This window comes from Macaca fascicularis, chromosome 2 (assembly GCF_037993035.2).
Source record: "Macaca fascicularis isolate 582-1 chromosome 2, T2T-MFA8v1.1".
In the NCBI taxonomy this organism is placed as follows: domain Eukaryota; kingdom Metazoa; phylum Chordata; class Mammalia; order Primates; family Cercopithecidae; genus Macaca; species Macaca fascicularis.
In genome coordinates this window covers 166216695-166227563 of record NC_088376.1, presented here as the reverse complement: position 1 = coordinate 166227563, position 10869 = coordinate 166216695, and the positions used below count along the sequence as shown (strand labels likewise).

At 35.7% G+C, this 10869-nt stretch overlaps 1 non-coding gene across 1 annotated transcript; it reads right to left on the bottom strand.

The window, feature by feature from the left end:
- Positions 1 to 9596: 9596 nt before the first annotated feature.
- On the bottom strand, positions 9597 to 9711 carry LOC123571945 (U5 spliceosomal RNA). The gene has a single exon (XR_006696303.1). It is a non-coding gene; the product is annotated as a U5 spliceosomal RNA (small nuclear RNA).
- Between the last annotated feature and the right edge of the window lie 1158 nt (positions 9712 to 10869).

Genomic DNA, 10869 nt, shown 5'->3' with positions numbered 1-10869 from the left:
CTTACAACCCAATTTTTTAAAACATCGGCAAAGACCACATATACAGGCAATTAATAAAAGGAAAACACAAATCACATTTAAATATATGAAGATGACAAATCTTACCTTCCTTAAGCCTATAAAATTGGCAAAATCTAAAAACGTGGTAACAGTATTGATGAATTTGTAGAAATAGACATTCACATATATTCTTATATGCTCTTTTATTGAAGACTCTCTGATAATATTTATCAAGATTACAAATAAATATTCTTTGATGAAGTAATCGTAATTTAGAGAATGTATCCTACAGATATACAAGCATATACAAAAAGACATATATAAGGTTACTCACTGCACTTATTTATAATAACACAAGACTGTAAACAAACTAAACAGAGTTGCTAAATACATATGGAAATCCATATAATGAAATACTATGTAGCTTAAAATCAATGCCACAGCATTTCAACCACTGATATAAGATCTCTAGAAAATCTTTCAGATTAAAAAACTGAGATGCAAATCATTATGCAGAACATTCTACTTTTTATGTAAAATGTATGAAATGATATGCATTCATGTTTGTTTTTATATGCACCAAGAAAAGTCAAAAGTGTACACACAAATGAATAAAAATGAGTATTCATGATTCAGTAGATGGTGGCAGGGGTGGAGAGAGAGTTATTTTATTGTATCACATTTTATACCACATGAATCCATTACCTTTTCAAAAATAAAATTTTAAAAATAATTAAATTGACAATTTCTGACAAGCTGAGGAGATTCAGTAACTATTTACTTTTTTAAAGTAGCCTGTTTCTTTAAAACAAAACAGGTTGAGACCAATGAGAATAAGATTGTATTAAAAATAATGAAAACATAAATTCATGTTGGTGAATGAGAAATATATCATCTTCCCCAATTAATATGGATTAAGTGAGTAATTTTTAAATTCAATTCTGAACTTTCAGATAAGCATGAAAAAGGAAAAAAATTATCAAGTTATATAATTCTTGTTATCTGATAAAACACAGGCTACCATTTTTTTCACAATGAATTAAAATTTCCATAACCTACTACATCATCTAGAGATGGAAACAAAACCACAAGTTTTATAAAAGTTTAAGAAAGATTTTATCTTTGAAATATGTAGCAATTTCAAGTCTACAGATTATGCAGAAGCACGAGTCATATAAAACAAATATTAGCGATTTGTACTTCCTAAAATGGGTCATTTCAAGTAGTAAAAATAGCTAATATTTATGTAATTCTCACCATAAGCTACGAAGTGTTAAGTGTGTTTCATAAATGTGTGTGTTACCTGCACAGCAACCATAAGAGCCAGTCACTTAATATTCCTTTATGCAAATGAGGAAACTGAGGCTTAATGGGTAACTTGATGAAATGTACACACCTTTTAAGTGAATAAGGTGAAGGCAAGCCCACAGGTAGCCTCCAGAGGCAAGGCTCCTAGCCACCACACAATGCTGGCACTTATCCAGCATTAAAAAAGTGGGCAGTCTATTTATTGCATCACTTAAGAATTTCTGCATTAGAAGAAACAGAGGTTAAGGTAATAAACTTTCTCATAAACCAGTATAAGCTTGGAATCTGTATTTTAGTAATTTCTCTGTATATTCTGAAATAGCTGGTATAAAGTCCAATGTCGAGAATGGTTGCCTTAGACTTCCTTCTAGAACATATCACTCAACTGGAGTTCTGAAAGGAGCCAAATAGCAGTCACTTCAAGGACACATTGCCACAAGAGCCTGGTGTGCTGCTATTTTCTGTTGTTGAGGAAAGAACGATCCATATGCTTTGGCTACCACACTCTCAGTTGGCAAGGTCAACATTCTATTTTTAAAAGTTTTGAAGGCTGACTTCATTCCGCTGGAGAGTCATCTCAACAACTGTTTTCCTCTGTTGACCTTGCACTGTGATAGATTTGTGCAGTATAGTGAAGACACAATCTTTGTCCTTGAGAAGGTAGAGAGTTGTCAACTTGAGCAGATGAGATTTACATACTTTGAAACAATTGAAGAACAACAAAAGACTGCATAATGAAGGGCCAGATTGTGTGGTATGGCTCAGTTAGTTATGAGAACTCAGGTAAGGAATATGATGAAGACCAGCGAGAGAAGGCTTTGCAAAGCTCAGTTAGCCCTGAATGTTAACAGAGGAAGAAGAAGATAACATTGAGGAAATAAAATAACTTCAGAAAATGCTGATAGATGAACATGGTATTTTCAGCAGTTTCAAGGAGTCAACAGAGTGTTCATATTAGTTTATTCATGCATTATTTTATTCTTGTTTTGGTGGCCCACTACATGCATATACTCTGCTAAGAATCCAGAATACAAAGAGGCGTAAGATAGGGTCCTTATTGTCTGAAGATGAAGAGTTTACTTTTAGCTGCGATAGGATTTGTACATGTTGAGAACAGAGATGATGTTTATGGTAGAGGAATAATGGGAGCAAAGGCAGTAAAGCTCGCAGAGTGGACAAGGAATGTTGATTGTGGATTAAAATGCAACAGGGATCTGATAAAAGAAACTGCAGAAATGAGACTGCATAGTGTTTTGTTTTGTTGTGAGGAGTAACAAATACCATAATTCAACATTAATATGAATATTAAGAAATATAATGAGGGCAAAGGAGAGATAGTCAATGTCAGTTGAAATAATTTGGAAATAATCCTTTGGAGTGTGGAAATAATTAAAGGAACAATATAACAGCAACATTCTTAAAGATTAAACTGGAGAATGTTAATACAAAGAACAAAATACAGGATAGAGTGTAGCCTGGGAAGATGTCTAGGAGGCATCAGAAAGAGTCGGGACTGATGTAGCAAGGAGACTAAAGTTAACAGAATTGGGAAGAGATCCTCTAGGATGAAGAATCTATGAGATTTGTGAGTGATCTGACAAACATTAAGAATTGAATTGCCTCAAATTCATTCCCAGGTACTCAAGTCTAGTTTTTATTCAACTTTCTGTGTAGGACAAAAATACGGAAGTCTTTCTGGAAGTAAAATAGTGAGTTCAATCTTACACATCAAGGGCACATGCACACAGGGTGAGATTCCATCTTCAGTATGAATATTTGTCTATATCTGTATTAATTACCTTATGAAAGCTGCATCTCACACTTGCACCTTGCACTTAGTTTTCCATTTTCTACATCTCATGGTTCACCAGACTACAGTTTAATAATTAAAGATAAAGTAACATTGAAAGTGAAATTCTTTGTTTGTTTTTTAACGTTCTAAACTACAATGAGTCAAATCCAGGAGGGAGGTTTAAGTGGGTTGGATGAAAAAATCTCCCAAAGTGATCACATCTAGAAGCATTTCTCAGGAAAGAGTAAAGACCTGATGGATGGTCCAACCCTCTGTGCAGGGTTTGAAATAAGAAGCACATGTTAACTATTTAAAGTGCCTGGGAATGTGATTCTTAATAACAAGACCAGGTGACTGCTAACAAGTCCAGGTGAGAAAAGTAAACAAGCTGTGAATCAAACCCAGTTTACCTATGGAATTAAGAACTTGCTCCCGAAGAACCAGACAGAAAATCCAAAATGGGTCAAAAGCAAAGCAGGAATTTTAGACAGTTTGTGATTACCTCACAAAATAAAGGCTGATATCACAGTGAATTCCATTTTCTGAAGGCTACAGAAAGCACTATGGGCCAGAAAGTGCTGTTCCCTTCCCTTTCCAAACCAAGACCCACAGGAGCCGCTAGAAGTGAATGTACAAAGTGAAACAAGTGGAAGAATAGCATTAATTTTCTGAATTAATTGAGCATATTCAAAACCCCCATGGATCCCGGCAATCATTCCAGTTCTAACACTGAGACCAAGACAAAAGAACTTAAAGCTTAAGTCGGTGTAGTTTGGTCAGACAAAAGCTTCAGTACAGATAGAAGCTTGGCTTCTTGTGCCCAGGCCACTGCCAGCCAGTCTGGGTTGAACTTTAAAACTTAAAAGAGCTATTATCTGAAAATGTGTCTGTTTCTTTATGTTTGTCCTTTCACTTGGGGCTTTGTTTTGTTTTCTTTTTTACTTTTCTAATAAACTTCCCCTTGAAAATGTTCCACCTTGTGATTAGAAAGCTGGAGGGCACAGGCAGGGTGGTGGCAGCTGCCATCTCAGCTGGATAACATTCCCTCCCGTTCTTTTTCCCTAGCAGCTGATGAGGCTGGGGCTGAAACAGACAAGAGGTGAAACCCCTGGAGGAGAGACAGACAGCTGTGATCACTAGTTTCTTCCTGCCTGAGGTGTTCTCTCACTGTAAGGCAACAGTACCTATTTAATGTGAGGTATAATACATACAATATTTTGTGTTAAAGACTATGAAACTGTGCAGTATCCACTGATAATTTCACTACTGATGAATTGAGCACTGCACAGTTTCTTAGTCTTTAATACAAAACAAGTATCGCTTTTGAACTTGTATTCAAATAATCTGCACCTAAAATAGAGATATTACATATAAACTACATATAAATGATATTGCTAGAATAATGTGTTCTAACATAACATTTTGCCTCAAGCAAATTGCATTCCAGCATATTTATTTCCAATTTCAAATCATGCTGGGAAGGAATATACATCCCTGGGCACTCTATAACCCCAGGTACAATGCATACAGAGAAAGCCCTGAAAGTAGTACTCAGTTTCTTCCATTCATCTGTTGAGTAGTGTTGTTATGTGCCTTTGTGCAAGTTAGAAGTGGCTAGATTTCAGTGTTAGCACAGGGATTATAGGTAAAGTTATTTCTGCATGTTGGTTGGATGGGGTTTTTGTTGAGCCAACTTTCCCCTGATCTCAATGCAAGTGTTGCCTGAGAAAAAGTGGTAGAATTAAGCCTCATAGTTTACAAAACACTTGGACTGTTTTGTTTTTGTTTTTTTTTTTTTTTAAATCAGATATATTCACGTTCTATTTCATACTGCTGTGACTCTTCTATGCACTAAACTATTATTGACTTTGGAGGTAATGCGGGACATGGAAAAGATGGGGGAAAATCCGAAGCAAATTGAAGCCAATATCATTATGCGTGAAAGAGCAAATGCTAATGCCTTTTTTTAAGAGCAGAGTCTAATGCATGTCTTGACTATTTGCTCCACTGAGAAATTGAATATTGAGAAATCAATCTTGTAGCTTTACATGAGCTGAGGTTTATGGAATGGGACTGAGCCAAGCTGATATTGCCTGATTTATTTTGCATATAACCTTTTTAATCCTATAAATATGAAATGCAACAGTGAAAGTTTTCACTGTTCAATAAAGACTTCTATTGCTTAGAGAAATAGTCAATAAACATCATATTCTTCCTGAGCCAAGATATTATCATTAAAGCCTCTTGAGACTCAGGCTGCCCACACAACCTTTTGGCATAGCTTCTTAAAATAATCACAAGATGCCCAATAAAAAAATTAGACTATGTATCAATACAATCAACAAAAACACCATGTCATTGTATATGTCATTGCCTTGCTGGAGGAGGCAACATTAGCATGATTTTTTGGATGATATAAATGGTAAAGGGGTTCAAGGAAGAATATAAGAACATGTCATCTGAAAATGAAATCAGCATCTTCATTGGGGATCAGTAAGAGAAATGGAGTTTTGTGATACCACATGTATCCTTCTCAAGAGGGAACATTAAAAAACACCAAAGGGCTTGACAATTATGAGGGGCAGCTCTGTTGCTCAGAAAACTATATAGATCCCTCCATAAAACGTGTAACTAACTAATAAACATGACCCTTTTCTGGGAGCTTCACGTCTATAGGAGAGCCGGACAAACTCAAGGGACACCACATACCACATAGAGTGTGTTTCCTTATCTTTCAGGATATGTGGCTATAATTAGAGGTAAGCCCAAGCATATACCAACCTATGCAGTGTAATTGTGACAATTACTGAAGAAACTATCATTAACTGAAAGTTTTTGTGAAGGCTATGTGTTCTAGGTAGAGTTTTGAATGAAAAGAACCATAGCTCACAATAAAGACACCATGTCAGACTAGAGGAATTAAACATGTGGAAGGTCATAATACCATAAAAATCCTAGAGGAAAACCTAGGTAGTACCATTCAGGACATAGGCATGGGCAAAGACTTCATGTCTAAAACACCAAAAGCAATGGCAGCAAAAGCCAAAATTGACAAATGGGATTTCATTAAACTAAAGAGCTTCTGCACAGCAAAAGAAACTACCATCAGAGTGAACAGGCAACCTACAGAATGGGAGAAAATTTTTGCAATCTACTCATCTGACAAAGGGCTAATATCCAGAACCTACAAAGAACTCAAACAAATTTACAAGAAAAAAACAAACAACCCCATCAAAAAGTGGGCAAAGGATATGAACAGACATTTCTCAAAAGAAGACATTCATACAGCCAACAGACACATGAAAAAATGCTCATCATCACTGGCCATCAGAGAAATGCAAATCAAAACCACAATGAGATACCATCTCACACCAGTTAGAATGGCAATCATTAAAAAGTCAGGAAACAACAGGTGCTGGAGAGGATGTGGAGAAATAGGAACACTTTTACACTGTTGGTGGGATTGTAAACTAGTTCAACCATTATGGAAAACAGTATGGCGATTCCTCAAGGATCTAGAACTAGATGTACCATATGACCCAGCCATCCCATTACTGGGTATATACCCAAAGGATTATAAATTATGCTGCTATAAAGACACATGCACACGTATGTTTATTGCAGCACTATTCACAATAGCAAAGACTTGGAATCAACCCAAATGTCCATCAGTGACAGATTGGATTAAGAAAATGTGGCACATATACACCATGGAATACTATGCAGCCATCAAAAAGGATGAGTTTGCGTCCTTTGTAGGGACATGGATGCAGCTGGAAACCATCATTCTTAGCAAACTGTCACAAGAACAGAAAACCAAACACCACATGTTCTCACTCATAGGTGGGAACTGAACAATGAGATCACCTGGACTCAGGAAGGGGAACATCACACACCGGGGCCTATCATGGGGAGGGGGGAGGGGGGAGTGGGGAGGGATTGCATTGGGAGTTATACCTGATGTAAATGACGAGTTGATGGGTGCAGCACACCAACATGGCACAAGTATACATATGTAACAAACCTGCACGTTATGCACATGTACCCTACAACTTAAAGTATAATAATAATAAATAAATTAAAAAAAAAAAAACATGTGGAAGGTCAAAGTCAAGGATGACAAATTCAGAGTTGGAGGACAGCTAATAGATGGGAGATGAAAACTAAAAGAGGTAAGAAGGAGAAATTAGTAGAGGGCCTGCCTGGAAGCTTAATTAAATTAATAAATCAAACTAATAACTCAAAATATTTGTTACTAATAAATTAAACTAATAACTCAAAATATTTGTTAAATAATTATCAAATACACATTATATTCTATCATATTAACAAAAATCATTCTCATTTATTGAATCCATGTCATTTCTCAAGCAATGTGTAAATTTTTGTGCACATATTATCTCTTTTGACCATTTCAACACTGAAATAGTATTATTTTTATTTACAGAATAGCAAACTGCATTCAGGGAAATTAAATAACTTCCTAAGGCATTTTGGTTTGATTAAAATAAACAATGAAGAAATGTAAAGCTATTACTAGAGAGTGACAACAATTCAAAGACTCTAGAGGAAGATGCCCTGTTGTTACATTTGGGCTAGATCAGAGAGCGCAAGAGGCTTAATAAAAGAAACTTCTAGTAGTTTAAACAAGAAGTGAATGTTGTGCACTGTACCTGGAAAGGCATGTTCTGAGAAACTGCAGGGCAAATACAGCAAGGGCATTGAATCACTAGTCTAAGCAACAGTTAAAGCTTATAAACTGGTCCATAACTCACCATACAGGATGTTTGATCTAAAAATCCTACAGCATAATGGTTCAAGGCACAGGTTCAGAAGTAAGCTTTCCTAGGCTTGAGTTTTGTCTCTTCCCAATGCAAACTTTGACATCTTTGGCAAGTTATTGGGTTTCTCTAATTGTTAGTTTTCTCCTCGTAAAATATTTATAATTAATAGCCCTATCTCATGGTACTGTTATAAAAATTAAATTAAATCTTTCATGTAAAATGCAGGACACAGGGCTGATTCAGATAAAATGTATTGATAAATGTCAGATATTATTGATATACTATAAACTCAAATCCTCCTCTCCTTTCCATATATTAGTGCCTAGAGAAACACACTGTCCATTCTTCCCTCCCACTCTAAATTCTGTGTCTTTCACAAGTTTTTGTATATGTAGCTACTCTGGTGTGCAAAAATAAAAAGTATACAAAATATTTTGTAAATCACAAGAAGAAAAAACGTACACCATGATCATGTGTGAGCACATGTGCTCACATGTACACATGCATGCACATACACATTTCAATAAAATATGATTAATGCCATAAGAATTGATATTCTATTCTAATACATTCTCTTTTATTTCTTTCATTTCAAAAATAATGGTTGTGACTCACCAAACTGACTTTATGACTCACCCATGGGTGTCAATCACAGTTTGAAAAATATTTCTAAATTTCTCCTTGGGTTAAGCAAGATTATTACAGAGTCGTGAATCTGCATCTCGTTGCCTAGCCCCTCATAGATTTTTTTTTTTAATTTTACTTAGGCATTATGCTATTATACTACTTTGAGGGGCATTATAAAAATCAGTCTCATGACAAGAAATAACTAGTGTTGTTGAAGATATGGAAAAAGGAAACCCTTGTACACTATTGGTGATAATGTAAATTGGTATAGCCATTATGGAAAACAATATGAAGTTCCTCAAAAAACTTACACATACAGCTACCAGATGATCCAAGAGTTTCACTTCTGGGTATAGATCTAAAGGAATTAAGTTACTATTTTGAAGAGATATCTGCACATGCCCATGTTCATTGTAGCATTGTTCACAATAGACAAGATATAGGAATGATCTAAGTATCCATCAATGAATGAACTTTTAAATATAGTATAATGACACAGTAAAATATTATTCAAACAGGTTCATCCATGCTGCCATTTGCAACAACGTGGGTGAACCTGGAAAGAATTATGCTAAGTAAAATAACCCGAAAAGAGAAAGACAAACTATGACATCACTTATATGTGGAATAATAATATATTAAAAAAAAAAGTTCAACTCACAGAAACAAAGTAAAATGATAGTTACTAATGGTTAGTGCATGGGGGAGATTAGGAGATGTTATTCAAAGAGTCCATACTTTCAGTTTCTGAGGATCTAATGTTTAATATAGTGGCTATAGTTAACACTACAGTTAACCATCAAACAACAGAAATTAGAACTCTGTAGGTTCACGTATACATGGAGTTTTAAAAATTATTATTATTATATTTTTGAGACAGAGTCTCGCTCTGTTGACCAGGCTGGAGTGCAGTGGTGCGATCTTGGCTCACTGCAACCTCCAACTCCTGGGCTCAAGTGATTCTTCTCCTCCCTCAGCCTCCTGAGGTGCCCACCACCACGCCCAGCTACTTTTTTGTATTTTTAGTAGAGATGGGGTTTCATCATATTGGACAGGCTGGTCTAATTTTTAACACTCATAATTTATCCTCATGAAACACGAGGCCTCAAAAATTGGATAAAGACTCATAACTGTTCCTCCCCACAGAAATCTTTAGTAAAAGGCAAAAGATTTATATGATCTGAAGAGAAACCAAAGTTATGCATGGATTTTTTAAAATAAATATACCAAATTTTTTTTTGGAAATTTAAAACAATTTGAAAAAACCTGCAGGGTAACCATGGCCCCTGAGATAATAAGACCAATCCCTGCTCTTCTTCCTCCTCCTCAGCCTACTCAATGTGAAAACAATGAGGATGAAGATCCTCATGATGATCAACTTCTAGTGAATAAAAAAAAAAATTATATATATATATAAATATATTATCTTTCTTATGGTTTTCTTAATAATATTTCCTTTTCTCTAGTTTACTTTATGTAAGAACATGGTAAAATATTCTGATAACAAAAATACATATAATAATACATATAAGAAAAGAGTACATATCAGAAAAAAATAAAATATGTGTGAACTGACTGTTCATGTTATCTGTAAATCTTCTGGTCAGCAGTAGCCTATTAGTAGTTAAATTGTGGGGGAGTCAAATGTTATATACAGATTTTTTTTTTTTTTTTTTTTTTTTTGAGACAGAGTCTCGCTCTGTCGCCCAGGCTGGAGTGTAGTGGCGCGATCTCGGCTCGCTGCAAGCTCCGCCTCCTGGGTTCACGCCATTCTCCTGCCTCAGCCTCCCGAGTAGCTGGGACTACAGGGGGCCGCCCTGTCTGTTTTTAGTAGAGACAGGGTTTCACTGTGTAAACCAAGATGGTCTCCATTTCCGGACCTCGTGATCCATCCGCCTTGGCCTCCCAAAGTTCTGGGATTACAGGTGTGAGCCACCCCGCCTGATCTGTTATATACAGATTTTGATTTCTGAGTTCATCTAACCCCTAAGTTGCTCAGGAGTACACTGTACTGTGTTGTATACAGGTATATCTCACAGATATGCGGATTTGGATTCAGATTACAACAATAAAGAGTATATCATTTAAAATAAATCACATGAATTTTTTGATTTTGCAGTGTATATAGAAATTGTGTTTACACTATATTGTAGTTTAAGTGCGCAATATAATGTGTGAAATAAAAATGTATGTATATATCTTAATTAAAAAATGCTTTGTTTTGCTAAAAATGCTAATAATCATCTGAGCCTTCAGTGAGTCATAATCTTTGCTGGTGGAGGGTCTTACCTCAATGTTTGATGGCTGCTGACTGATCAGGGAAGTGGTTGCTGAAGGCTGAGGTGGCTGTGGCAATTT